The sequence below is a fragment of the Dipodomys spectabilis genome, unplaced genomic scaffold (assembly GCF_019054845.1).
Source record: "Dipodomys spectabilis isolate Male_0828 unplaced genomic scaffold, ASM1905484v1 ptg000294l, whole genome shotgun sequence".
In the NCBI taxonomy this organism is placed as follows: domain Eukaryota; kingdom Metazoa; phylum Chordata; class Mammalia; order Rodentia; family Heteromyidae; genus Dipodomys; species Dipodomys spectabilis.
In genome coordinates, this window is record NW_024870971.1 from 2,242,411 (window position 1) to 2,270,147 (window position 27,737).

Here is a 27,737-nt window from a genome sequence, read left to right on the forward strand (position 1 = left end):
CCCTTGTCTTGTTCATGAATTTAGAGGAAATGCCTTTAACTTTTCACCATTAAGTGTAATGCTGGCTGTAGGCTTGTCATACACTGCCCTGACAATATTGATGAATGTTCCATGGATTCCTAGTTTTTCCAGAGCCTTCATCATATAGGGATGTTAGATCTTTTCAAGTGCTTTTTCTGCATCTATTGAGATAACCATGTGGTTCTTGTCCTTGCTCTTGTTGATGTGATGAATTATATTAATTGATTTGCATATATTGAACCAGCTTTGCAACCCCGAAATTAATCTTGTTTGATTGTGGTATATGATTTTTTTATGAGTTATTGAAGTCGATTGGCCAGAATTTTGTAGAGGAGTTTTCGTCGATGTTCATCAAAGAAATGGTTCTCTTTCTTTCATGAGTCCTTGCCTAGTTTGGGATGAGGGTTATGCTGGATTCATAGAAAGTGTTTGGTGGTGAACTTTCACTTTCAATTTCATTGAAGAGTTGGAGGAGTATTGATGTGAACTCTGCTTTGAAGGCCCTGTAGAATTCAGCTGTAAATCCATCTGGTCCTGGGCTTTCCTTGCTTTGGAAGTCTCTTATTTCTGTTTCTATTTCGATGCTTGCTATTGGTCTGTTAAGTTGGTTTAAATCACCTTGGTTTAGTTTGGGTTTGTCAGTATTTGCTAGAAATTCATCCATATATATCAGATTCTCAAGCTTATTAGCATAAAGGTTTGAGAAGCATCCCTTTATTATATTCTGAATCTTGGCTGTTTCTGTAGTGATGTTTCCATCCTCATCTCTGAGTTTGTTTAATTGGGTGTGTTGTATTTTTTATAAGATTTACTAAGGGTCTGTCGATTTTATTAATTTTTTCGAAGAACCAACTCTTTGTTTTGTTGATTCTTTCAATACCTTTTTTGTACTATAATTCATTTAATTCTGTTTTAATTTTAATTATTTGTTTTTCTCCTTTCCTTCTTGCTGGTCTTTCTTAATGGTGGCCAGTTCTATATTAAGGTTATCTTTTAAGTCTTGAATAGATTTATAGATTTTCTTACCTCCTGGAGTTGGTTTTCAGACTTCTTTTTCCACTCCTTTATCTGGGTTTCTATCTTTTCATTAGATTCTTTCTCCCTCTGCTGGAATTCCTTTATCCATTTATTTGTAGAGGCCATGAAGTCATCTATTAGCTTCTGGTTAGGCTGGTCACATTCTCTTATAACTCTATGCAGGGTGTCCAATCAGCAGATTTAACAGCCATTCTTTTAAATTATCTTGAGTGTTATCTTTTAGTTCATTCTGGGACTGCTCTGCAGCTTGTTTATATGGAGATGGTATTGGGGTTAATTAATTGGCCATGTTTCTAGTGTTTCTGCAATTATTTCTACCCATTTGGAGACAAGAACCACATCAGTAAGACACTAGAACAGTCTTTTAGGACTGGAGCCCAACCTGATGTATAGATGTATAGATCTTAGTGTTTCAGAGTTATGGGTAGGTGTTTCCCTATTTAGCTCTCTTTTTCGTTGCTTGGAGAAAGATGTTGTTGTGGCTCTGGGGTCAAGATTACATATTGTTGTAATGTACAGTCTCAACACATAGTTGAGGCTATCTGGGTTTGGCTGATAAATAGTCTGCCCCTTAGAGTTAAAAAGACGGGCCCCTTGTATTCCAAATAGTCAATCAGAACCAATTTTGTTGTCAAAATAGAACCAACTGTAAGTTGAGTCAGATATAAACCGTTAGGGATTAATGAACTGGAGCAGATAGAGAAGAGAAGGGTTGGGATTGGAGAGATATAAGTTTAAGTTCAGAAGATAAATTGAGTGTAATGATAATAGAGGGATAAGAACAGCTTAGGGGAGGGGTTTATGTAGTAGAAGGGGAATAGAGACCTTGCATTTGTATTATGCTCACCTTTGGTCCTGCAGTTTGAAGCCAGCCTGGGAAGACAAAGGTCCCTGTGAGATTGTCATCTCTAGTCTGCCAGCAGTGTGTTCAAATGCAGAGTTGCTTTGGAACTCAAAGTGGCCAGTGCTGGCCCTGAACTGATGAACTGAGGGACAGCACTCAAACCCTGAGTTCAATTCCAGCAACTGACCGAGGAAAATGCCAAAGGTACATTTATCCCAACATATAAAAGCTATTCCAGGAACCCCAACAATGTTAAAACAACCAGAGGCAACAACAAGCAATTGCTTGGATGACAAAAAATGGTATCAGATCCTGAGTTACTTGAGCTTGGCCTTCCAAAAAAATTGATCAAAGCAGGTGGTCATCGAAAGATAGTTCATAAACATGCCTAACACCCATGTTGGTCTAACTGGGCAAAACTTGCTAATCATCTGTGATAGCAGTAAAAGCTAAGTTTGTAAAATGTAAATCCCCAACCCCTGTATCTGCTCAAAGTCCAAATTGACAGAACTTTTGAGCTGGTTAAATTCATCTGTTAAAAAGTTTGTAAAGCTGAGATTATGTCTATGTCCCTATTGAGATCTGTCTAAAAGCCTATGCATGTAAGCATTGTTGGGGCCACTAAAAATCATGTTCTTCTGCCAGCCAAAAGGTGCTTTCATAAACCAAGGTGTTAACCAAGCTATGCTGCTGTAGCCCAAGAAAAGGCCTGTACATTTGTTAAAAGTTGAATGTTTTTGATAAGCCACTTTAAACAGGCTGCCCAGAGGCAGTGGGTGGTATTTAGAGTGCCAATCAGGTTAAAAATATCTACTGGGTTTTATTTTTAAAAACTCTGACAAGTAATTGTTAGTCAATTATTAGTCAATTATAGGTAACCTCTATCTCGTTGATCTCTTTGTTGCTTTAATTGGAAATCAAAGGACTTTCGTAACAGAGACTCCTTTTGCCACAGTTAAAAAGCCATCCCAGGCACACAAAAAAATACTTCTAAAACTCCATCTCCCAGCTAATCAGCACAGAGCCAGGCTGGGGGCATGGCTCCAGACTCACCTCTAAGTAACCAGCTGAAGGCTGAAAGTGACATTATGACTCTAAAGGGTAGAACACTAGCCTCTAGCAGAAGTGCCCAGGGACAGTGCCCAGGCCTTGAGTCCAGACTGTAAATGCCAACTGGGACAAGCTATCCCAGCAATGGATGCTGAGACACCCTCAGGACAAAGTCAGTTCTCACAATGGAAAACCACGGAGAGGAGTAAGAGGAGATGACATCCTAAGTGGAGTCATTTTATGCTCGCCCTTTCTAAATTAATCAGAGCCTGGATATCAATAAAAATAGTTGCTTGCCTACCTAATGTCCATACCTGTGTACCTTCCAACTGGACAAAAAGTAAGCAGTTTTGCCTTTGTTGCCTGCTATTTGTATTTATAGTAGCTTCTAACATACTCCCAACCAGTCCATTATGTTCTCCTTACCCATTTACTCAAAAGACCATAGACACCCCCTTTCTGCCTTCTTGCCCTGAATCCAGTTATTCCACCTTCCCTGTAATGGGCTACAACTGGACTTTATACTCCAAATGAAACATTTCTGACTCATGGCAAATGTGTGTTCTCCTATGTAATTCATGTTAACTGACCTTGTCACTTTGTCAGCTTTTTGCTTGATCTTTTCTCAGCTTTTCACCTGATCTTTCCCAAAGTCTCTTTCAACAGGATAACCTCTCCTGCCCAGGATACCACTTGGGAACAAGTCAAGGCTATCCTGTTCCTACAGATACATCACTTACACTGTCCTGCCTTGCCCAGCACAGATTCGGACCCTGAAAACCCCAGCTCCAGGGATTCCTTGATGTTCCCAGGCCAGCAGGAAGTAGCCAAAAGAGCCCTTGTTACCCGTTGGCTCTGGTACCTTTAAATATCTCTGCCACCCCCTCCTCAGGTTACTGTGAACCTAAAGCAGAAAAAGTCTTACTCCCTCTCCTCCAGGATTCTGGGAGTCAGGTACCACTCTATGTCTCCAATCTGAGACAGAAAAGGCAATTTCAGGTCTTTGATAAATCCCTCCATGGCATATTCCTCTCTTAGGGTACTGACAACATTTTTTTTTGCCTTTTATTAACTGTGTCTTACATTTTAGATAGCTATTGCCATGGAAAAAGGAGGACCTTTACCAACCAAACTGTCAAACAGATGCTTCTTGGACGGTACCCGGTTGAGCAACAAAGCACAGACCCCTCTGTTACCTCATCCCTTGACTGCGGGAAGTAACTCCAGAAGAAACGACCTCTGCCCATAACCCGAGGCCTGGTACCCCCTATTTTTATTAAACAACAGAGTGGGAAATGTTAGTATTATGCTCATCTTTGGTCCTCAGCTCCACCAGACCTGGGCCCCCCTCCCATTCCTGGAGTTTCCTCCATACAGCTGGCCCCTCCCCTCTCCTCCCAGACCCACTTGAACTCCCATCTACCTCACTTCCTACCCCTCAGACCCTGCTGTTACCTAGATAGTGGAGGCTGTTATGTGCTCTCTCTGGGACAAATATGGCTCCTCTAATAAACCTTGTAATAATTTTTCTCCTGTGCCTGTCTGCCTCTGCACGTTCCCCTAGGATAGATGTGGCTGTGGTTGATCCTTTCACCTTGTGACTGAGTGTAAGAGGTAGAGAATTCAAAGAGAGATTCTGTAGCTTAGAGATCTAGATGAAGTTAAGAAAAGAAGTTGTATACAAGTGTATTTGGGAGACTTGCTGAGATTAGAAAAAGTTTTATTCAGAAATTGAAAAGTCTCTTACTCTAAGATAGCTCTTCTAATTATTGTTTACACACATAGAAGGAGACCTTACTTTGTGTATAGAACTAGACAGTGTAGCTCTGATGAGTAGTAGTATAATGCAGAGAGAAATGAGAAGGGGAGAGTGAGAAGAAAAGATAGAAAAAAAATTGCAAATTAGGAAATTGGAAAGTGGACGAAAAAAAACAAATAATGAAAAATAGAAGATTTAAGTGAGATAACAAATCCTAAGACACAATACACAAAAATAACACACAGAAATAAAAACAGCCAACAAATTATCAGATATAAAAACAAACAAAACAAGAACAAACAAAAAAGAGTGTGTTTTTCTGGTTGTTTAGGGGAGCTTGATTCTCCACGTAGTCCTCAAAGCCAATTCCTGATAGAATCTTGTATGGCTTGCAGTAGCCCACTTTCCTTGTGGCTTGGTTGGGAACAGATGGCCTTTTGACAAGGGAGGGTGCCTGCTATCTAGAGTCTCAGGCCTGGTGGCAGGGAGTTTTGGGGGTTTCAGGTTTGTAGAATGCTATCATACCTGGAGCTGTGTTCCCAGGCTTTCCCATGAAGCCACAAGTGCCTTAGGAACAGAGCTTATGTCTGTGTTCTGCTCTGATGTTTGGGTCAGAGGGCTTTTGGAAACCACAGAGTTGCCATCCCCAGAGAGTGTACTCATTTGGGTTACTCACAAGGTCTGTAGCTGGTGGTGCATTGGACCACAGAGCCTGTACTGTGGTGGCCAAGATGGAGTTAGCAGGTTCTCAGTCGGAGGGTTGGTGTGTTGGTAGGTCCAGGTGAGGAGGGTGGCTCTGCTGCAGTTGAAAAGTCTTCTCTGTGGTATGGGGAATGCTAGCGCTGGGAGGACCCCAGGTGGAACTTGGTTCAGCAGGCTGGTATGGGCAGTGGGGACCTTGCTGGTGCAGCAGAAGCGGTGGGAGGCAGCAGGAAGCCTTGGGGGTGGCTGCCTGTGGCTGTGAGCTCTGTGAGTGGAGGTGTCTGCAGCAGTGTGATGCTGCAGTGGCTGCGAGAGCCTGGGGTCTGTGTCCAGTAGCGGCAGGGAGGAAACAGGTTCCAGCAGAGCACCCGGTCAGCCTGTGAAGAGAGGGATTGGTTGTGGATGTGTTTCCTGGGGCCATTGTGGGGTTGGTTGAGGCCCACTGGGATCCCACGACCAGCGCTGCAGACATGGACTGGCTTTGGGGGCTTACCTGGTGGTGCCTCTTTCTTTCTTTCTTTCTTTTTTTTGATCATGGGGCCTGAACTCTGGGGCCTGGGTGCTGTCCCTCAGCTCTTTGGCTCAAGGCTAGCATTCTACCACTTGAGCCATAGCACCACTTCCAGCCTTTTCTGCTTATGTGGTGCTGAGGAATCGAACTCAGGGCCTCATACATGCAAGGCAAGCACTCTACCACTCAGCACCTTCCCAGCACCTAGTGCCTATTTCTAACTATTCTAATGGTGGGACTGCTGAATTTACTCCTTACCCTAAGCCACCCTGAGTGGGGGGCAGTGGGTTGGAGTAGGGGTCATTTGCTGACTTGGAGGTCTTTACTAGATTCCTTCCTAACTTTCTGCAGATCAGGTGGTGAGCTCTTTCTTCACTTTTTTGGTGTTCTTCTGCTTAAAGTCTGCAGAAAGTCCTGGACTGGTGCAAGCAGCTTGGCGCAGCTGCTCTGCAGGGGTCCTGGTCACAGTTTCTCTTTTCACTTTCCGTATTTGCCTGCTAGGATCATCCTCTTGTAGTAGGAAAAGTCTTTAGATGTTTAGAGTTTGATTGGAGTGTATCTCGAGATAGAGTGTGACCATGTCCCTAGATCTTTTGGTCAGAGACACATAGTGGGACTACACGTGAGAGTGCCGCCATCTTCCCAACTTCAAAAAGCATTTATTCCATAGCTACTGGATTAAGTGTTCTATAACTCTAGGTGAAATATCCACATCACAGTTTTGTTATGTCCTTCCTTGTTGATTGTTTTCTTTGGATGACTTAGCCATTGGTAAAAGTGAGACATTGAAATTTTCCTGTTACCATATTGAGGTCTGTCTTTTTAGTTTAATTTGATAAAAATCAAGTGAAATTTACAAAAATAAAATATATTACAGACAGACATAGAAATTTGTAAGGAAGAGCCAGGCGCCGGTGGCTCACACCTGTAACCCTAGCTACTCAGGGGCTGAGATCTGAGGATCACAGTTCAAAGCCAGCCCAGGCAGGAAAGTCCATGAAACTCTTATCTCCAATAAGCCACCAGGAAACTGGAAGTGGCACTGTAGCTCAAGTGGTAGAGTGCTCGCCTTGAGCTGAAGAGCTGAGGGACAGCACCCAAGCCCAGAGTTCAAGCCTCATGACCTGAAAAAAAGAAAAAAGAAAAAAAAGGAATTCATAAGGAAATAAGGGTAAACTACATTTTATTGTCAGCTATTGTTTATCATAAGCAACGATGGGTTAGTTAGGAATTCACTTGCCTCCTCCTTAGTTTTTTCATTGCTGATATCATCTCCTTATTTTTTTTGGTTGGTCGTGGGGCCTGAACTCTGGGCTTGGGCACTGTTCCTCAGCTCAAGGCTCAAGGCTACTGCTCTACCACATGAGCCACAGCACCACTTCCGGCTTTTTCTGTTTATGTGGTGCTGAGGAATCGAACCCAGGGCCTCATGCATGCAAGTCAAGCACTCTACCACTGAGCCACCTTCCCAGCCCATCTCCTTATTTCTTAAGGTGTAGATTAGTGAGCTTAAGAGAGGGATAAAATCAGTATAAAACATTGACAGAACTGTATCCACTGTTAAGTCACTAAATGGCCAACAATAAATGAAGATGCAAGGCCCAAAGAAGAGGATCACCACAGTGATGTGGGCAGTCAGGGTGACCTGTGCCAGCTGAGGAATGCTGTTGCAGTGACAAGCATGACTGTGTCTGAGATCAACAAAAGTACAAAAGGCTCCTACTATCTGAAAGCATCAATGTCTGGAGAACATAGGTGTCAGTGCAAGTAAGTTTTATTACCAGAGGAAGGTCACACAAAAAACTATCCACCACATTGGGGTCACAGAATCGAAGATACAGCTGACTTATTGAATGAAGAATCCCAATTATCCAGGAACCCAATATGAGGTCTATGCACTTGTGTATACTCATAATGGTTGCATAGTGTATGGGTTGACCTATAGCTACATAGCTATCATATGCCATGGCTACAAAAAGCATCATCTCACCACCAGCAAACACTTGCAGAAAGAATATCTCTGCCATGCAGCCCTCAAAAGAAATGGTTTATACTCCCTTAGTAAGTCAATAATCATTTTGGGGGTAGCGAAGGTAGATAAGCACATGTCAATGAAAGAGAGGTTACTGAGTAGGAAGTACATGGGTGTGTGAAGACTGGTTCAGAGATGACTATGAGTACAAGGAGGAGGTTATCTAACACTATGGAGAAATAAAAGAGAGAGAAAATGTGGAATAGAAAAGTTGTAGCTGTGGAGAGCCTGAAAGTCTGTGTAATACAAATTCAGTAACTCCAGAGTTACTTTTTCTGGTCCATAATTTCAAACTTCAGAGAAAGAGATCAGATCACAAACATTCCTGTAAAATGAATGGAAATGAAAATAATATTACTATAGGATTGCATGACAAAAGCCTGGCCTACTAACAAATTCTACTCAAAATTTACTTTAAATTCTTACACAAGATACATGTGGTATACCATCATTTATTTTGCAGTACTATCCTTGGCTTTTATCTCTGTATCTTGTCAGAACAGAGACTTGCCAAAATTTACAACTTATACTTCACAATATTTAAATATCTGAAAAATTGATTAGCTCTACATTCCTAGGGACCAATTGCAAATTCTGTAGATTGTGGTTCCTAGAGATGTGGCATTGGGAAATTTAATTGAAGCCCCTGTGATTCCATTTTTGTATGTGCAAATTGGGAAAAATAATGGTACATTCCATGTAGTACTGTCACGTGTATTACATGAAACAGGCAAAGCAGAGATTGACCACAAATAGGTACTCTATAAACATTAGTTACTGTATCCTGTTCCATCTGTGATGTTTGTTCATGTTAGCATGACAAATAAAATATCAGAGTATTCTCATCCTTTTAAAGAGAATAGCTATGTTGTATTCTTTCAATGACATCTATTTACATTAAAGAATGTTAATATATGAGTTTAAAAATATCACATTTTAAATTTTATTAGATTCTAATTTGGGCTTTCTGAAATGTAAGGGCTCTTCTCTCGTTGACTAAATGTGTATAGGTTTACTAATATGTCTTTAATTAAGTTTCAAGTATTAAACAAGATATCAAGTGTCCTATTATCAATCTATCTTATCCATTAGTTTATGTAAAACTATTCTATGATTCTACAAAGTAATTTTTAAAATTTTATTCTTTGAACATTGCTCAAAGATGATTATGTTCAATAATAGTCATTGACCTAAATGTACTTGTAGTCTTATATCAGCTAAAAGAGAATTGCTGAGCTGGGAAGCTGGCTAAGTGGTAGAGTGCTTGCCTTGCAAGCATGAGGACCTGGGTTTGATTCCTCAGCACCACAAAAAGAGAAAAAGCTGTAATGACTCTGTGGCTCAAGTGGTAGAGCATTTGCCTTGAGCTGAAGAGCTGAGGGACAGCTCCCAGGCCCAGAGTTCAAGCCTGACAGCCAACCAAAAATAAAATAACATAGAATTGCTTTTAATTTAATTTAATGTGATTTTGAGAAATTCCTTCTGAAAAGCGATTCTTTGATCCATTTGGAGTAATTCTGATGGAGAGTGATACAAGGATCTAGCCTCAGTTTTCTGCATGTTATTATTATGTTATGTTATTATTATGCCAACACCATTAGTTAAAGAGGCTATCTTTCTTCCATCCTGTGTTTTTGGCTCCTTTATCTTGTTCTTCTATTCTATCCATTGTTCCTAAGGCCTTTTCTTGTACCAGTATCAAGCTATTTTTATTCTTATGGTTTTGTAATAGAGTTCAAAGCTTGGAAATGGGAAGGGATTGGAAGGGGAAACAAATGAGGAGACAACAATGCTTGATAAGAAATGTACTTATTACATTGCCCATGTAATTGTAACCCCTCTGTATGGTATTTTCACAATAAAAAAAGCTTGGTATTGATATTCCTCTAGTACTGTTCTTCCTGCTAAGGATTGTTTTTTTTCTATTCAGGGTCTTCTACTATTCCATATGAATTTTTGCATTGTTTCTTTTATAAAAGACCTCAATGTAAGATCAGATATCTTGAAAATATTACAGAAAGGGATGTGAAAACACTAGGGCTCCTTGGCACAGGCCAAAACAACAAATCAAAGAAAGACTAGATAAATGGGTTGTATCAAACTGAAGATTGTCTGCATGGCAAAGGACATAGCTATCAAGATAAATACCCGACAGAATGTTATGCATCAACAAGGGCTTTTTTATCTAAACTATACTTAAAGCTCAAAAAATTAAATCTCTTCAATACAAATCATCAAAGAAACAATTAATAAGTGGGCTAAAGAATTAAAGAGAAACGTCTCTGAAGAAGAAATAAGAACTGCCAATAGACACATGAAGAGATGTTCAACATCTCTAGCCATAAAAGAAATGCAAATCAAAACAATATTGAGATTCTGCCTCATTCCAGTTAGAGTGTCTATTATAAAAAGAAAAACTAACAATAACAGATGCTGGTGAGGATATGGCCAAAAGGGAATGCTACTTCATTGTTGGTAGGGATGTAACCTTGTTCAACCACTCTGGAAAACAGTAAGGATGTTTCTCAAAAGACTAAAATTAGAGCTTTCCTATGATACAGCAATCCCACTTCTAGGCATCTATTCAATTGACCACAAACCAATCTACACTAAAGCCACCAGGACAACTGTGTTCAATGAAGCATTATTTACCATAGCTCAGACATGTATTAAACCCACAGGCCATTTAATAGCTGAATGGATCAAGAAAATGTGGTAAATATACACACTGGAATTTTTTGTTTCCATCAGAAAAAATAACATTGTGTGATTCGTAAAGAAATGGAAAGACTTGGAAAAATTATAGTAACATATATAAGACAAACACAAAGAAACGTAAGCTGCATGGATTCTCTAATATTTAATAACTAGAATGTGCCTACAAATCTACAAATAAATCCACTGGTCAGTAAAAGACAAATAATTATACCTGGAAATGATTAAACAGCAATATAAACATTCACACAGTGAAGAACAAATGATGATATTCTTAGGAGAGGATCCAAAGGCCCAATAGCTATGTTCATAGGATCATATAAAATGATGCTTTTCAAGATGAACTCCAATGCAATAACTAGTATATGTCTGAGACAAGCAGAAATGGTCAGATAAGTTGATGTTAGGCGAACTGAACCCTAAGATAAGGATTCAAATGTTTTTTTTTTCTTTCTTGCGATTGTTTCTTACATATTTATAGATGATTTCTTTGTTGTTTGTATGTCCCTCCCCCATGGTATAATCCCTGTTTTAACTGTATTTTAACTGTATTTGATGTTGGAATACTTTGTGGAGGGGAAGGGAAAAAACAAACCGGTTAAATAGAGATAGAGGTGGACCCATTGCAACAATGAGATGTACAAATCGTTATGTGGAAAAACGAACTTTACAACTTTGGCTGGGGTTGGGAGGTGGGAAGGGTGGAGCGTGGTGGGGGGTAGATAGGAAAGGAAGGGAAGGGGAAACAAAGGAGGAAGCAACAATGCTTGTTAAGAAATGTACTCGATACCTTGCCCATGTAATTGTAACTCCTCTGTATGGTATTTTCACAATAAAAAAGTATAAAAAAAAAAAAAAGATGAACTCCAAGAAATGGAAGTAAGAATTATTTTTTTGTAGGTTTCAGAGCTTGAACTTTGGGCCTGGATGCTGTCTCTCAGGTCTTCAGCTCAAGACTAGCACTCTACCACTTCAGCCAAAGTGCCACTTCCAGTTTTCTGGTGGTTTACTAGAGATAAGAGTTTCTCTGACTTTCCTGCCCAGCCTGGCGTTTAACTGCAATTCTCAGATCTCAGCCACCTGAGTAGCTAGGATTACAGTCATGAGTCACTGGCACTCGGCTAGAAAATTTTTATTATAGTTTTTGTGGTTCTTTTCTTTTTTCCTTTCCTCTTTGTTTGTTTCCCACCCTCCTTCTGTTGCTGTTTTTCATTTCTGTTACCTTTGTCTTGTATATTATTTCATCTGATTTGGGGAGGGGAAGGGGAAGCACAGAAACATTAGGACAAAGGGTGAACCATTTCAGCTGTGAAACATACTAGACACTATGTTGGAAATGAGGTATACAACTTTGGGGGTAGGAAAGTCAGGTGGGGAAAAACTGGGAGAAAATGAGGGATGGGGTGACACTGTTCAAAATGAAATGTACCCATCATCTGACACATGGAAGAGGTAACTCATTACCTATGTACATTACCTTTACAAAAATAATAAATAAATAAGTGCTTCTTAACAGACTCTCATTCTTTTCTGTGAGAAGCAGATTTTTTTGATGAATTGAAAATTTGCTTTGAAAATAAAAATTAAATTTACCTAAAATAATGTGGTAAAACTAAACAGGAAGCATAAAAACAAACAATTGTTTAGATCATTTATGCTGTTCAGGGACAATTAGACCAAGACAGGAAATTATTTTGTGGGGAAAAAAATAATTGTAAGAAAAAAAAAATAAATAAGAATTGTGTGTGGGAGGCTAAACAAGCTCTCATAGAAAGTAGTTTTAGTGTTCCAGTGGACAGTCCTAGCCTAGAGAATCATATCACGTGTGTCATCACAGTACAGAGAATTTGACCAGAGAGGGAAAATCCAGGCAAGGAGACAAATCAGAACACTTGCCAGTACCCATGGCTCTGGTGGCTGCGGTGGCTGTGGTGGCAGCAGCCGTGGCCCTAGCCACTGTAACCTACAACAGAAAGACTCCGGGACAAAGGCACCAAAAACAGCAGGTGAGCAGATTCTACTCAACACCAGCAAGAACTTACAAGGAACAGATATATTCATCCTGCAGATCACAGACCAGAGACAGCCTAGGAACCAAGACTCTGACGTGAGTACATCCCTGACATCCTCAGTCCTTCTCAGGGAGAACAGGAGGGAAGGCCACCCCTCCCTCACCACCAGAGATCTCCATCTTTGATACTGACACAGGCCCAGCTGAGCAGCTAGCTCCAATTCAGGCCTTGGAAGAAAACAAAAGAGTCATTTACCAGGTTACAGGAACCTGATCTGATCTGCTAGGCTCAGCTCCACCCAGGGAAAAGTCACCCAGCCCAGGCAGAGAAAGTTCTGCTCCCGGAGGAGTGACTTTCTTCACTGGGTAAACAGAGCCAGAGGCTGCCCTTCCCTACAGCAGCCTTGACAATCAATTAAAATTCAGTAAACATAAACCCTGAGAATGGCTCCAGACTGGGCTCTGTGAGTGTCTCAGGAGCTGGCCCCTCAGGGAAAATATACTGTCTGCAGAAAGGCCTCAACCTTACCCAGAACCTAGCCTCATCATAGCATATCCAAACTAGAGGAAACAGCCATCTCTCTCTTTTGTGATACTCAAAGCCGATCTCCCTAGCCTGGGAAGAGGATCACAAAATCTTGGGTAAGAGCATTTTTCTGCCTGGTCAAACAAACTGACTTAAGAAACCAATCAAGCCACAGGAAAATCAAAAACCAAAGGAAGACCTGAGTCTCCACCAAGAGACAGGTTACAGACACAGGGGAGATACAGGATCTTCCCATTCTGACCCCCCCCCCAAAAAGCTAAAGAACTTTTTTGTACCTCTTTATTAATTTTTAATTTTTAAAAATTATTTTCTATTAATCTTTTTTCCCTTATATTTTTTTTAATTTTAGGTGTATGTGTGTGGGGGGGGGGGGCTTTTTTTAAATCTCTTCTGATATTTTGGTCTTTTTTTTATTCTTTTCATTTTTTTCTTTCTTTTTTTTGTGTGATTTAATTACTGTTCTGCTCATCCCTGGTATATACCTGTTGTCGATTATTAGACCTTATCCCCCATTGTGTACATACTTAATCCAGAATTTTATTACTCAACTCACAACCAATTAGGCTTAACTTCTTTAATAGCAGTATTATCTCTTTATACCTATATGAATTTCAAGTAACTAATTTTAAGAATTTTTATTTTTTAGTTTTTCATGTCTCCATTCTATCCCTCCCCTCTGCTCATCCTATCTTTCTTCCCTAAATATCAATTTACATAATTTTGAAGTGTTTCACTTTTTAAACTTAAATTTTTGTTTTTCCATTTTTTCTTCTTCTTTTTAAATCTCTCTCCTATCATTCTGTCCAAACCATTTCCTTCTGTGAGATTAGGACTTGGTTAAATTCACTGTGTTTTTACCTCTTCATATCCTTCTAATTCTGTTTTTCCCCACATTTCTCCCTAAAGCTAATAATTTCTGGTTTGCCAAATTCTTCTTTGCTGATCTTAGCCTATTAATTCATAGTTGTTTGATGTTTTATAGACTGTATCTGTTGAACTAGATTGTATCTGCAGCCATTTTGACTGTGCAACTACAGGACTTTGGATGATGCTTGCCTTAAAATAGTGTTCTAGCACAAAAATGGTGTTACTTTCATACCAAATGGGCAGAACAAGCCGGAAAAAAAGGCAAGTCTAGGTATCTCAAATCCCACTCATGATAATCTGGTGACAGAACTGTTAATGAATAATCCAGATGAGAGTTCCCAAAAAGCTCTACAAACACTACTGGTAAACATGGTAAATGAAAAGATTGAAAACCTGCAAAGGACTCAGTGTGAGCATCATAGAGAGAGAGGAGGCAAACCAAAAATTAATACAGGAATCTTATGAGCGTGAGGAAGCTATTCAAAGATTAATAAAGGAATTGCGTGAGCAGCTTGAGGCTGAGAACAGGCAAAGAGAAGCACAGGAATGGAGTGAGCAGGCTGAGAACGGTCAAAGAGAATTATAGGAATTGCATGAACGTGAGGAAGCTAATCAAAGAGTAATACAGGAATTGTGAGAGCAAGATGAAAATACACAAAGATCAATAGAGGCATTCGTGGAATCCATAAACAGACAGCTGAAAGAATTCAGGGAGACAACAAAGTGAATGCTGAATGGAGCCTGACAGAAGGAATGGGTGTCTAAGGAAACCATAACCAATCAACTAAGTGATTTGAGAAAAAACACTGAATACCAAACTAAGGAAGTAAAGAAGTTCATACAAGATCTAAAACAAAGCTCCAACAAAGAATTTGAAGCCATGAAAGCTGACCAATTAGAAGAAAAGGAAATAAAAAACAAAGTAGAAAGTCTTCAGAGTAGGTTAGACCATGCAGAAGATTGAATCTCAGGGATTGAAGACAGCCTAGATATTATAGAGAAAGAACATACAACTATCCAAGACAAATCCAAGATATATGATAGATCTATTCAACATTTGGAAGACACTATCAGAAGGTCTAATCTGACAATTATGGGTATAGACGAGCACCTAGAAATAGAAGTTAATGGTCTAGCAAATTCGTTTAACAAGATCCTAACAGAGAACTTCCCAAACATGCAAAAAGATAGGCCTATTCAGATACAATAAGTGTTTAGAAACCCAAATAGATCAGACCAGAAAAGGACATCTAACCGTCACATTAGAATCTGCACAGGATCAATTCAGACGAAGGGAAAGATCCTTAAAGCTGTCAATAACCTATCAAGCGAAACCAATTAGAATCACCTCAGATTTCTCAGCAGAGACAATCAAAGCAAGAACAGCCTGGAATGATGTATGCCATGCCCTAAAGACAAACAACTATCAACCAAGAATACTTTACGTACCCAGCCTAACTCTCCTCCATAACTGAAGGTCAAATAAAAACCTTCCATAGCAAAGAAAAACTGAAACAGTATATCTCCACCAAACCGGCCCTACAAAAGATTCTTAAAGATATCCTACACATAGAAAACCAACAAGACCACAATAAAGGTAAAAAAAAAAAAAAAAAAAAGCCGCACCCAAACAGAGAATCCAAGAACCATAGGAAGAACCCAGTTGACCCAGCCCCCAAGAAGGTGGATAAAATGGCAGGAACTCCCAAGTACCTCTCAGTCCTATCTCTCAACATTAACGGAATTAACTCTCCAATTAAGCGACATAGACTGTCTAGTTGGATTAAAAAGCAAGATCTTTCTATCTGTTGTCTTCAGGAGTCACATCTTGTACATAAAAACAAACACATTTTCAATGGGAAAGGCTGGAACAAAATCTACCAAGCAAATGGCCCCCATAAACAAGTGGCAGTTGCCATCCTCATATCAGATAAAATAGACTTCAAATAAAAATTAGTGAGAAGAGATAAAGAAGGTCACTACATACTAATTAAGGGATCTCTCCTTCAGGAGGATATTACAATTTTAAATCTCTATTGGCCAAACAACGGAGCACCCAAATTTATCCAAGAAACTCTACTTTCCCTCAAATCCCACATAGATCCAAAGACATTAAGTGATGGGGACTTTAACACATCACTATCCCCACTAGATAGATCAACTCGGCAAAAACTCAACAGAGAAACCTCAGTTCTAAATAACTGCATAGATCAACTGCATAGATCTATCGAATATTTCACTCAGCAACATCAGAATACACGTTCTTCTCAGCAGCACATGGAACACTTTCCAAAATAGACCACATTTTAGGTCACAAAAACTTGTCCAAATTCAGAAACATTGAAGTTATACCTTGCATTCTCTCTGACCACAAGGGAATAAAATTAGAACTCAACACCAAAAGCCACCAAAGAAAGTCCTGTAACACATGGAGGCTGAACAACACACTGTTGAATCACCAGTGGGTCATAGAAGAGATTAGGAAGGAAATTCAAATGTTCATGATATTCAACAAAAATGCACACACAAATTACTGTGTCCTCTGAGACACAGCAAAGGCAGTACTCACAGGCAGGTTTATAGCTCTGAGTTCCTATATCAACAAATTGGAGAGATCTGAAGCCAACAATTTAATGAGACTTCTGAACCTCCTTGAAAAAGAGCAGCAAGATAACCCCAATCCATTAGACAGAAAAAAATAATTAAAGTTAAATCAGAATTAAATGAATTAGAATCCAAAAGAAACATAGAAAGAATCAACAAAACAAAGAGTTCATTTTTGGAAAAATGAACAAAATTGACAAACCCTTAGCAAATCTTGTCAGAAAAAGGAGAGAACATACCCAAATAAACTCAGAGATGAGAACGGAAACATCACCACGGAAACAACCAAGATCCAGAATATTATAAGGGAATACTTCTCAAACCTTCATGCTAACAAGCTTGAGAACTTGGCAGAAATGGACCTTTTCCTAGCAAATACTGACATGCCGAAACTAAACCAAGATTAGTTAAACCATCTCAACAGGCCCATATCAAATAGAAACAGTAATAAGAGACCTCCCATCTAAGAAAAGCCCAGGACCAGATGGTTTTACGGCTGAATTCTACAGCCAGCATTATACTTAATGGGGAAAAACTAAAGCCATTTCCTCTAAACTCAGGAATGAGACAAAGATGTCCACTCACTCTACTTGGGTATGGGCAGCTACATCAATCTCAGGTGGATCAAGGTGGATCCTATTTTGTGGATCAGAAAGATCCTTTCCTACTCTGCTCTTAATAGTCAAGATAACAAGAAAGCTGTATTTATCAATCCTTCCTTTATCTAAACTACTTTTTTCGTCACCAACTCAGGGAACTTACCTACTTTTAACTAGTTTATTTAAAAATATAAGATTACTACTTTCTTTTCTTGTTTATGTGCCAATTCTGGGGCTTTAACTCAAGGCCAGGGTGCTGTTCCTGAGTACCTTTGCTTGACACTGTGCTCTACCATTTAAGCCATAGTGATTCTCATATGTGTGAACCGTAGCTAGGATTAAAGGCAAGAGGCACTAGTGCCTGGCTATGATTTCCCTTTCATATGGCAGATAACAAAATCTTCAGTCAAAGTAAACAGTTTTTAACTGTTCTAAATTATGTATACTTATAATTAAGAAATATATATTATTTTATATAACTATGAAGAGGCACGTAGGCCTTACATCTTTGAGATTCTCTCTTAATAATATCTTCTTTTGGTCTTACTATGTGTGGGAACTTAGAATCTGTATAGTTTATCATATCCCAGTGTACTTTAGATCTAATTTCCACATAGTAGAAAGAACATGTGCTGTTTGTCTCTCTAAGCTTTGCCTATCTCATTTAGCATTATTTGTCCTAGTTCTATTCATTTCCATGTGAATGGAGCTATTTTATATTTTCTAATAGCTGTGTATGAAAATGAACTATACAACTCCTGGGTGGAGACAGGGAGGGGGTACTAGATTAGAAGACACTATAAAAAGGAAATATACTCACTACCTGACTCATGTAATTGAAATTCCTCTGTACATCACGTCTATAATAATAACAAACTAAATTACTTAATAAAAAGAAATAGAACTATATAAGCCTGAAACAAGCTAAGATTCTCTGTATAGGAATCTGATCTTATTGCTGCCAAAGTATACATTTGCACTAAAAAAAGCTTTACAGACTGATTTTAAACATAAAATGTGGTTGAATATCTCTGGGTGAAGGGATATGATAATTTAATTGCTTAAACATTTCTATATTCATTAAACTTTGTTGTTGGCATTGGGGATAGTGCTGCATGAGAATATATTATCTCTTTACTCAGAAAAAGTTATGCTATTTTAATTGATAAGGATCTAGTTAGCTTTAATTTAGGAAAATTAAATAATAAGATTGAAATTATAATAAAACAGATGTATGTATAACTATACTAACATATTTCCTTTTATTACATCAAAATTAATAGGTGTAGATAATTTATTTAGGATGCACCATCATAATTGGGAACTTTAGAAATGTTTTTTGTTCATTTTACATATAACACAAATATTTTATTTAGTCAATTATTTTAGTGTTATTTATATTTTAAATAAAAATTAAAATATTGCTTCTGTTTTTACTTTCTCACCTAAAAAGCTCTTTTTTATTTTATAATTATTAATTTTCCTAAAAATTACCATATGATTTATTATAGATGTTATTTTTAAAATGTAGAAAAGGCTTATAATTTAAAAAATCACTACTTAAATAAAATCCTTCAACATTAGTGATTGTGGAAAAAGTGTGCAAAGTAAGTTTCTAATATGAAGCTTTAAGAAGTAACAACTTCACATGGTACTTTTATTGGACAAAGTTAGAGTGCCATTGTTTGGTGAAGATGATTTTGAAGGAGAGTGTTCTTGTTGCAAATCCAAAACTTTAAAGAAAGAGAAATTACCTCGTAGAAATTACAAGTATTACATGTTATAAGACAAATAGAGTAATTAACTGGATTTTTCAACGTGAAGATAGAGATAATGTAAAAGCATAACACATATTCTATCACTTTGATTGAAAACTTTGCTGTATAAGGAAAGAAAGAATGAAAAGAGACAGACAAAAGGGAAAGAAGGAGGAAGGAAAGAGGAAAGAAGAAAAGAAGGGAAAAGGGAGGAAGGAAGTATGAAAGGGCAATATTTCACACTATTTTTTCAATATGTTTTTCTAATTTATATATATTTATGAAGTCCTTTTTTCCTTAAGAATTATAAGTACATTCTTCATATTTTATATTTGTAAAATAATGCAAAATGAATGTGAAAAGAGAGATAATGGAAAATTAAAGGCCTATAGCTTTTATATAAAAACTCACTGTATTGTTTGTTATTATTTGTTGTTTTAAAACTGAACTGCTAAATCGTATCTACGCTCTTCTTCCTTTCAATTTTCTTGGGGGAAATATATTCTTGCTAACTTTTGCCACTGCTGGCCTAGAACCTTGATATTCTTGTCTCTACTTATGAACCACAATTCCCATTCCTAGAACTCACTTTAAATGAAGAGATTTAAGTATCACAAAACATTTGCATGCTAAAATTTATTAATGTAAAAATGGAAACTATTGTAACATCAACAAAATTTCTGAACCAGTGCTACATTTCCTAAGAAAAATTGAAACAAGTGGGGGTAATAGGGAGCTGGGGGGCAAGGGGTGGGGGAGATGGGAAGGGATGCTAAGGGGAAACAAAGGAGAAGGCAACAATGCTTGATAAGAAATGTACTCATTACCTTGCTCATGTAATTGTAACCCCTCTGTATGGCATTTTCACAATAAAAACTTAAAAAAAATTAATAGAATGCTGACATGATTTTTCAAACAAATCCCACACTCACACACACAAACAACCAACTGTGCCTTTGTGTGGCACATTCACTGTGGCACCACACCACCATACCACAAAACCTAAGCCTACTCATTGGGTAATAGTGACTGAGTCGTCAGTAAAAAGCATGAATTCTATTGACATTCAGAAAAAAATGAGCTCATCTGAGAACATTTAGAGTTGAAATATAGAGACAAATTTAGTCTCATTCACACAACTGAAAGTAATAAACGTTACAGTAAAACAGCTGGTTTACAGAGCTATCTAAATGGGCCGAAATACTAAAACTCACATGAGTTGTTGATAGGTTGTCACAGAGACTCACTAACTAAGTTGAACTTTCCACCTCCTGTAATTCCAGAAGTTCCACCTGTAATGTTATGATGCCTGAAATGAGTCCTGGACAATTGCTAGAATGATGTCCTACTTAATTTATTTAAGAAAAGTAAAGTTGAAAACGTCTTTCTTAATGATGACTAATTTTATCCCAATGGGACTAAAGCTTATAAGACCTTTTTCTATCATAAGGATTCATTTTTAAAATCACATTCGCAATCTAAGAGCCAATTATAATAACTTATATAGCATTCATTTTCTGAGAAAACTTAAGATATGATTTTGTGTGTGTGTGTATGCATGTGTGTGTGTGCATGTACACGCAGCCATGGTATCAACTCAGAAGCTCTTACTCTTTTTTTTTTTTAATTTTATTTTATTTTATTTGAGAACATACTGTACAGAGGGGTTACAATTACATGGGCAGGATAATGCATACATTTCTTACCAAGCATTGCAGCCTCCTCCTTTGTTTACCTTTCACCTCCCTTCCCAGCCTCCCCCCGCCCCCCCACCCAATCATATCCCCCCTCCCCCCCACACACCGACACTGTAAAGCTGGTTTTGACATGACATTTTGTACTTCTCATTGTTGCAACAGGTCCACCTGAATCCTTAAACGACTTGTTTGTCCCCATCTCCTCCACATGTTATACTGACATCAAATATAGTGAAAGCGGGGGTTACACTGTGGGGGAGGGACATACAAAGCAACAAAGAAATAATCTTATGAATGCGTTAGAAACACATGCATGAAAGAAAAAAACATTCAAATACATATTTGAGGGTTCGTTTTCCTAACATCACATTCTCTGACTTTTTCCACTTGACTCATACCTATACTAGATATTGCAAATAAGGGAAACCATGGGACCTATGTTTCTTTGGGCCTGGCTTACTTCACTTAATATAATTTTTTCCAAGCCTTTCCATTTCCTAACAAATGGGGAAATGTCATTCTTTCTGATGGAGGCATAGAATTCCATTGTGTATATATACCACATTTTCTTGATCCATTCATCTACTGAGGGGCATCTGGGTTGGTTCCATATCTTAGCTATGGTAAATAAGGCTGCAATAAACATAGTTGTGCTGGTAGCTTTAGTGTGGTCTTTTTTGTAAACATTAGGGTAAATGCCCAAAAGTGGGATTGCTGGGTCATAGTGGAGCCCTGTGTGGGGTCTTTTGAGGAACCTCCATACTGCTTTGCAAAGTGGTTGAACAAGTTTACATTCCCACCAACAATGAAGTAAGGTTCCTTTCTGTCCACATCCCCTCCAGCATCTGTTGTTGTTAGAGTTCTTGATTTTTGCTGTTCTAACTGGAGTGAGGTGATATCTCAATGTTGTTTTGATTTGCATTTCTTTTATGGCTAGGGATGTTGAACATTTCTTCATGTGTCTATTGGCCATCCTTCTTTCTTCTTCAGAGAAGCTTCTCTTTAAGTCTTTCACCCACTTACTTATTGGGCAGTTGTTTCTTTGAGGATTTGTTGTTGGGGGGTTTAATTTTTTGAGTTCCAAGTATATTTTAGATATGAGCCCCTTGTCCGTTGTATGGCTAGTAAAGATCTTCTCCCAATCCGTGGGCTTTCTATTGATCTTGCTAGCTATGTCATTTGCCCTGCAGAAGCTCTGCAACCTTATGCAATCCCATTTGTCCAACCTTTCTTTGATTTGTTGTGTTTCCGAGTCTCTATTCAGAAAATTTCGGCCTGAGCCAAGGAGACCCAGGGTTTCTCCTATTCCATCCTGTAATGTTTTCAGAGTGTCTGCTTTGAGTTCAAGGTCTTTGATCCATTTGGAGTTGATTCTGGTGCAGGGTGATATATAAGGATCTAGCTTTAGTTTTCTACATGTAGTTAACCAGTTTTGCCAGCACCATTTACTGAAGAGGCTGTCTGTCTTCCATTCTATTGTTTTAGCTCCCTTATCGAAGATTAGATGGCTATAGGTCTGTCGGTTCATTTCTGGGTTTTCAATTCTATTCCATTGGTCCTGAGGTCTGTTCTTATGCCAATACCAAGCTGTTTTGATTACTATGGCTTTATAGTAGAGTTTGAAATTTGGTATTTTTTTTTATTTTATTTTTTGTAATTAAGTTTTTTATTGTGAAAATACTGTACAGAGGGGTTACAGTTACATGAGCAAGGTAATGAGTACATTTCTTATCCAGCATTGTTGCCTCCTCCTTTGTTTTTCCCCTACCATCCCTTCCCTCCCAACTACCCCCCCCCCCAGGTTCCCCCTCCCCCACTTAAATTGTAAAGTTCATTTTTCGACATAGTGTCTTGTACATCTCATTGTTGCAATGGGTCCACCTGTATCCCTATTTAAGCAATTTGTTTTTTCCCTTCCCCTCCTCAAATTATACCAACATCAAATACAGTGAAAACAGGGGTTATACCGTGGGAGAGGGACACACAAAGCAACAAAAACATCACATGGTTCCTTATAAATACGTTAGGAACAATAGCAAGGAAGGAAAAAAACTACTTGAGTTCTTATCTTGGGGTTCATTTTGCTTAACATCATCTTTTTTTTTTTTTGTTTTTTGTTTTTTTTTTTATTTTATTTGAGAACATACTGTACAGAGGGGTTACAATTACATGGGCAGGATAATGCATACATTTCTTACCAAGCATTGCAGCCTCCTCCTTTGTTTACCCTTCACCTCCCTTCCCAGCCTCCCCCCTCCCCCCCCACCCAATCATACCCCCCCCTCCCCCCCCCCCCCAGCGACATTGTAAAGCTGGTTTTGAGATGACATTTTGTACTTCTCATTGTTGCAACAGGTCCACCTGAATGTTCTTTCCGTTGAGGAGTGTTTTTGCTATTCGGGGTCTTTTATTGTTCCATATGAATTTTTGGATTGCCTCTTCTATTTCCTTGAAGAATGAGGGTGGAATTTTGATAGGTATTGCGTTGAATTTGTAGATAGCCTTGGGAAGTATTGCCATTTTCACGATGTTAATCTTTCCAATCCAGGAGCATGGGAAGTTTTGCCATTTTTTAAGTTCTGTGTTGATTTCCTTTTTCAAGATTTTAAAGTTTTCATCATAGAGGTCCTTCAAGAAGCTCTTACTCTTGCTCAGATTTTTTCATTCAAGGCTGTTATTCTGCCACAGGGACCACACCTCTACTTCCAGTTTTTTGATAATTAATTGGAGATAAAAGTTTCAGGTTTGCCTGTATGGGGTGGATTCAAATTGTAATCATCAGTTTCAGCCATCTGCGTAGCCAGGATTATAGGTACAAATCACCAGACTATGACAGGATTCTTATAAATGTAACTTTTATTCTCTAGGTAGATTTAGTTTTGTACCAATCACTACTGTTAAAGTTTTCTGAAGAACAATATCTCCTTTTTCTACACCACCCCATAAAATTTAATTTAGAAACATATGGTAATTATATATTTATTTCATGAAAATTGCAGCATAATAATTTAAAATGTAATAAGAAACAGTGCTTATCTGAAAATCTGCAATTTAAAAAGGTAATTTAAAAAATCAACCAATGTAACATATCATGTAACTGCTCACTATAAGAACCATGGGAGAGGGGTTGGGAAGGTTGGCTCAGCGGTAGAGCGCTTGCCTTGCAAGCATGAGGCCTTGGGTTCGATTCCTCAGCACCACATAAGCAGAAAAAAAAAGCTGGAAGTGGCACTGTTGCTCAAGTGGTAGAGTGCTAGCCTTGAGCCAAAGAGCTGAGGGACAGCTCCCAGGCCCAGAGTTCAGGCCCCACAACTGGACCCCAAAAAACCCCCCAAAACATAAAAAGAACCATGGGAGAGAGTACATTTCCTAGTAAGGATTATGAAATGGCAGAATGCAAAGACAAATGATGAGGGTAGAGGAAGACATGTTCTCAATATCAAGAGTCTTAAAGTCAAAACAAAGTTTTAAAAGAGATGATGAATGAAAGAGAATTACACAGCATATCCAGAAAAAAATAAATCAATATGTGAGTGAAAAAAGCTGCAACTACTCCAACTTGGGATGAGCACAATGTATGTCATAGAGTTTTTCTGAGACAAAAATTGGAGCATTTTAATACAAGCCTTAAGATTATATAATTATCTGGGTATTGGTATCTCATGTTTGTAAGCCTACCTACTCAGGAGGCTGAGAAGAAGCCATTCTGAGGCTTGGATCAGCCTACAAGTCATGAAAATCAGTCAGTATAATACGTTCTGAGAAATTTAAATACACCTATATGAAAAAGTATGCTGAATAATTCTGTGAAAGTTACATTCAGTTAGATGGGTTTCCCCATTAATCTGGGAGAACAGGTGTGTTGGGGTCATTGTTATTTCAATTTGAGGCAAATAAGATTTAGACAAATGATAGACTTCTATTTTTTGATAAGTTTTTTTAATTGTGAAAATATTGTAAAGAGGGGTTACAATTACATGAGCAAGGTAATGAGCACATTTCTTAACAAGCATTGTTGCCTCCTCCTTTGTTTTTCCCCTACCATCCCTGCCCTCCCATCTCCACAGCTACACTGCCCCCCCCCATGATAGACTTTTATATCATGATGGATACACAAGCCTGGACTTTAAAGAAGAGTCGTATTAAAAATACCAACATATATCTCATAATTAACTTTTTTAAACTTTCAGCCAAATGAGTTAACCAGTAAAATGACATAGATGGTAGAATGAAATGAAGAAATGGGTTAGTGGAAAATATACCATTAAGTAGTCAGATGACTTATATTCAAAAGGAGCCTCCAAAAATGAGAGGGAAGAAAAAGAGTGCAATGTTCTAAAAGCCAAATAAAGATTTTGAGGAAGAAGATGTGATTAGAGATATAAAATATTTTTACAATTTATCAATCAGATAGGACAGTTGAGGGATTATTTCTGTATTCAGCAAAACGAATGACATTATCTAGATAAAAATAGTATTAGTGGGATATTGAGTATACAGTGTGCCTGAAGTAGGTTGAAAAAAGAAAGGAAAGAGAGAAATTAAACACAGTAAGTATGAACAATTCCTCAGAGATTTGCTATAGCTAGTTTGTTCATGAATAAATTATTTTTAAGTAATTAGATAACATTAAACACCACAACTTTTTATAATTTGCTTTATTGTTATCATAGAGGTAATGTACAGAGGGATTACACTTATGTGAGTCAGCTAATGAATACATTTCCTTTTGTATAGTATCTTCTGTTCACGCATTCTCTCCCAATCCTTCCCTCCTGTCTCCACCCAAGACTTGTATAGTTCACTATCATCAGTGTCCAGTAGTTCCGCTGTTGCACTTTTTCACCCTGTTCCCTTGAGTTCTGTACCCTTCCCCCAACCCTGCCAAAGATGTACTCTTGAATAGACCATAATAAGGTAAGGAAGACAGAGTCATCAAAAATTAAAAACTAAGAGAAAAAGAAAAAAAGAGAAAAGAGTTTTCTTTTTCTGTATCTTGTAGCTTGTTTCAGTATGTATATTATTTTATACAAAATGAAGAGGCATTTAGGCATTGTACCTTTCTGTTTCTGTCCTAAGAGTCTCCTTTGAAACTATCACACAAAATCTGTGTGTGAGTGTCAAGAATCTTGTACAATTATCATACCCCTGCTTAGATCTACTTACTTTATATCAGAAAGAACATGCACCATTTGTGTCTCTGAGTTTGACTTATCTCATTTAACATGGTTTGTGTTCTAGTTCTATTTTTATTCATAGTCCTGAAAGCTGGAATGTTTAAGATATAGTTATTGGCAGATTTTGTGTCTGAGGACTGTCTTTTCACTCTAACACATGTGACAGAAGAGCCAACTGAGCTATTTGGAGTCTTTTAAAAAAAATCACTAATTAAAATATTGGAAATAACACTTTCATGAACTTTCAAACACAGCTTAATTTAATCCATTTATGAGTGAAGATTCCAATTTGTGAATAAGACATAAACTTTCAAACTATAGCACTGGAGTAATATCATTATGGGATCCAGATCCTAATGTTCACTTCTATTTTTATTGTGAAAATACCATACAGAGGGGATACAATTACATGGGCAAGGTAATGAGTGCATTTCTTATCAAGTATTGTTGCCTCCTCCTTTGTTTCCCCTTACCATCCCTTCCCATCTGCCCCCCTTTCACCCCCCGCAAAGTTGTAAAGTTCGTTTTTCAACATAACATCTTGTAAATCTCATTGTCGCAATAGGTCTACCTATATCCCTAGTTAAACAATTTGTTTTTTCCCTTCCCCTCCACAAATTATACCAACCTCAAATACAGTAAAAACAGGGGAGGGACATACAAAGCAACAAAATTCACGTGGTACCTGACTACCTAGAATAGCATAACTAATAATACAACAGGGCATTTTCTATAATTTCTTTCCTTTACTCCTAAAATAAATCTGTGGTTTTAGCACCATTATTATCTCCTTTATAGGTGCAGAAACTTGAGACTAAATTATCTTAAAATTTTTGTTCAATTTTATATTGTAATTTTATATCAGTAATAAGAGAACTGGAATTAAGTACTTGCAAAAAGACAACCAAGTCTTAGACTTAATCTCCACACTCAGGTCTTATAGACCCTAAAGCTTACATGAGTCTAGGGGATCTATTCAAGAAAATGATCAAAATTGTTATAAAATACAAATATAAAGTATAAAATTATAAAATATAATTGTAGAAAATAATCAAAATTATTAATAAGATGGTGTTGGACCTATTGCAGGATCTTAGAAGAAACCCATGTAAGAAAAAGGTGTAAAGCTTAAGCTTTCCTGGCCTCATGGAAAAGTCATCATCATTGAATTAGTCCTGGAATATTTTTAGAAGCAAACATAAATAATATTTTACTGGCCTACATATATTTAATTTCCTAAAAATTATAATTTATGTTGTCAGGTTTAATTGGTTTTTCTACCTGCATTCAGTTATGCTGTTTTATTTTACAAGTCTTCTTACAACTGGACTTTTGCACTGAAAAATGTACAGGTTTAGTGTTGTTAAGCTTCATTGCCCTTCAAATACATAGAAGATGAAACTAACCACATCCTGATATGTGTTCACATTCCATTATTGGTGGGGACAATTTCAAAATAGTACAAACCTTTAAAATTGTTCTTGGATTGACAAGTTTCTGTTACTTGATTTCTGCTCAGGTAGCATGTTTTGCAAAACATCATTTCTGCCTGTGGGCACACCTGTGATACATGGTGCCATTCTTATTACTGATAAAGGAGACGACCATGGTTATCTTACTTGCCTTATCACTGGAAAAAGAGTATCAACAGCTTCTCAAGGAAATATAATATTTAAAGATACCAAATATAAAGTTTGTTTTTGACATAACGACTTGTACATCTCATTGTTGCAGTAGGTCCACCTGTATCCCTATTTAAATGATCTGTTTTTCCCCTTCCCCTCCACAAATTATACTGACATCAAA

The 27,737-nt window shown here is 37.9% G+C and overlaps 1 pseudogene; it reads right to left on the reverse strand.

The window, feature by feature from the left end:
* Positions 1–6,277: 6,277 nt before the first annotated feature.
* LOC122126955 lies at positions 6,278–27,539 on the reverse strand (annotated as a pseudogene).
* Between the last annotated feature and the right edge of the window lie 198 nt (positions 27,540–27,737).